This window comes from Grampus griseus (genome assembly GCF_964374135.1).
Source record: "Grampus griseus genome assembly, chromosome: 19".
Taxonomy (NCBI): domain Eukaryota; kingdom Metazoa; phylum Chordata; class Mammalia; order Artiodactyla; family Delphinidae; genus Grampus; species Grampus griseus.
Genome location: NC_139013.1, coordinates 3049165 through 3052399, shown reverse-complemented (window position 1 = coordinate 3052399; position 3235 = coordinate 3049165).

The window sequence follows — 3235 nt, the reverse complement described above, 5'->3', positions numbered from 1 at the left end:
CAGGGAAGGTCCTGAAGTAATCTTCTCACAAAGGCTTCCCCTTGGTCGCAATGGGCGTTTCTCCTCCTGACACACCCTGTCCTGTAAATTGTTCGCCAGGGCAGTGGGGACTGTAATTTCAGAGCTCTTCCTTCACAGTATTCTAGCAATATGATTGTGGGATGTGCTGTCTGTGCCTAAGTCCTCTATGCCCCATCTTTAAAGTTCCCATCCTGCCTCACAATGTTTAGAAGAACAAATACATTAAATGGGTAAACACTTGGGAAAGCATGACTTTATTTTCTTACCGGACGTCTTGGGATGTAGGAACTTGGATTTGAAGGAAGCACAATCCTCTGACACTTCTGACATAGAACTGCTGCTAGAATGTATCTATAGCTTTTAGAATTTATTCACTACATCTAACATCCCAACAGGACCTTTCATTTTTAGTTTGTTCATATTTACTTTTCATCAGTTTTCTGGTTTAGTAAAAAAGTATATTTCCAGATCACTACTTATCCTTTAGCATATGCTACTCCATTTTTTAAAAAATTCGGTATTTTTCAAATGTATCTACACAGTTTAATTCAATGTTTTCTTTTTCAAATACACATTAATACCTCACTGTCATCATCAAACATTGCCTAATTCTCTGTTGCCTCTACAATAAATTATTAATGCCTTACTGGCCCTATATAGAGTTTTATTTTTGTTGAGTATAATACATTTTAAAGATTTATTTTATTGAAGTGTTAGTTGATTTACAATGTTGTGTTAATTTCTGCTGTCCAGCAAAATGACTCAGTTATACATATATATACATTCTTTTTTTTAACATCTTTATTGGAGAATAATTGCTTTATAGTGTTCTGTTAGTTTCTGCTGTATAACAAAGTAAATCAGCTATATGCATACATATATCCCCATATCCCCTCCCTCTTGCGTCTCCCTCCCACACTCCTTATCCCACCCCTCTAGGTGGTCACAAAGCACGGAGCTGATCTCCCTGTGCTATGCAGCTGCTTCTCACTAGCTATCTGTTTTACATTTGGTAGTGTATATATGTCCATGCTACTCTCTCACTTCGTCCCAGCTTACCCTTCCCCCTCCCCGTGTCCTCAAGTCCATTCTCTATTCAGTCTGCGTCTTTATTCCTGCCCCTAGGTTCTTCAGAACCATTTTTTTTTTAGACTCCATATATATGTGTTAGCATATGGTATTAGTTTTTCTCTTTCTGTCTGACTTCACTCTGTATGACAGACTCTAGGTCCATCCACCTCACTACAAATAGCTCAATTTCGTTTCTTTTTATGACTAAGTAATATTCCATTGTATATATGTGCCACATCTTCTTTATCCATTCGTCTGTCGATAGACACTTAGGTTGTTTCCATGTCCTGGCTATTGTAAATAGAGCTGCAGTGAACACTGTGGTACATGACTCTTTCTGAATTATGGTTTTCTCAGGGTATATGCCCAGTAGTGGGATTGCTGGATCATATGGTAGTCCTATTTTTAGTTTTTTAAGGAACCTCCATACTGTTCTCCATAGTGGCTGTATCAATTTACATTCCCACTAACAGTGCAAGAGGGTTCCCTTTTCTCCACACCCTCTCCAGCATTTATTGTTTGTAGATTTTTTGATGATGGCCATTCTGACTGGTGTGAGGTGATACCTCATTGTGGTTTTGATTTGCATTTCTCTAATGATTAATGATGTTGAGCATCCTTTCATGTGTTTGTTGGCCATCTGTATATCTTCTTTGGAGAAATGTCTATTTAGGTCTTCTGCCCATTTTTGGATTGGGTTGTTAGTTTTTTTGATATTGAGCTGCTTGTAAATTTTGGAGATTAATCCTTTGTCAGTTGCTTCATTTGCAAATATTTTCTCCCATCCTGAGGGTTGTCTTTTCGTCTTGTGGTTTCCTTTGCTGTGCAAAAGCTTTGAAGTTTCCTAAGGTCCCATTTGTTTATTTTTGTTTTTATTTCCATGTCTCTAGGAGGTGGGTCAAAAAGGATCTTGCTGTGATTTATGTCATAGAGTGTTCTGCCTGTGTTTTCCTCTAAGAGTTTGATAGCGTCTGGCCTTACATTTAGGACTTTAATCCATTTTGAGTTTATTTTTGTGTATGGTGTTAGGAAGTGTTCTAATTTCATTCTTTTACATGTAGCTGTCCAGTTTTCCCAGCACCACTTTACATTCTTTTTCATATTTTCCATTATGGTTTATCCCAGGATTTTGAATATAGTTCCCTGTGCTATACAGTAGGACCTTGTTGTTTATCCATTCTCTATATAATAGTTTTCATCTGCTAATCCCAAACTCCCAATCCATTCCTCCCCCATTTTTAATAAACTTTATTTTTAGAGAAGTTTCATATTCACAGCAAAATTGAAGGAAAATACAGAGGTTTCCCATAGACCTGCTGACCCTACACATACCCCTAGTTTGATCTAAAGAGTTGACATATAGTTTCCAAAGATAATCCAATGCTGCTTGTGTTGTTTTTGTTCTACCACCATTGTTTAAACTGGCAAGTTTATTCTAAAGATAATATGAAAACGCAAAAAAATATAGCATATCCAAATCGATCTTTAAAAATTGAATGACTTGTCATAATTAACATTCATATGATTTAGGGTGAATCTTTTCATCCATCTTGTGAAGTTTCTCTTTATTATTTTGCCCAATTTGCCATTTGGTTTTTGGCCTTTTTCTCATTTTTAGAGCATTCTGATGCTATCCTTCTATCTGTCTTATATATTAAGGTCCCCTGAATCCTGTCTGAATGTCTAGGAATACTGCTTCCTGAGATAAATCCTCAAAATAGAGACGGAAAGACTGGTTGTCCAATGAGAGACAAGGGAGCAGTCCTCTTTTTTTTTTTTTCTTTCCTTAGTTTTTTTGGCCATGCCACATGGCTTGTGGGATCTTAGTTCCCCGACCAGGGATTGAACCCGAGGCCCTGCAGTGGAAGCGCTGAGTCCTAACCACTGGACTGCCAGGAAGTTCCTGGAAGCAGTCCTCTCTGGGTGATATATGTAGCACATCATGTTCCCCAGTGGAATCAGGTGGACATTAGGGATGCTCACGGATTCTGAGGTGGGATACACTAACTTTACATGGAATATCCTCCAGGCTTAAAAGACCTGGGGCTACCTGTAGCAGGAATCGTGGTATTTAAGGGAGAGGCCAGATTCCAGATCAAATGGAAATGTTCAGTATGAGCCAATCATAGGTGATAGTCTGATT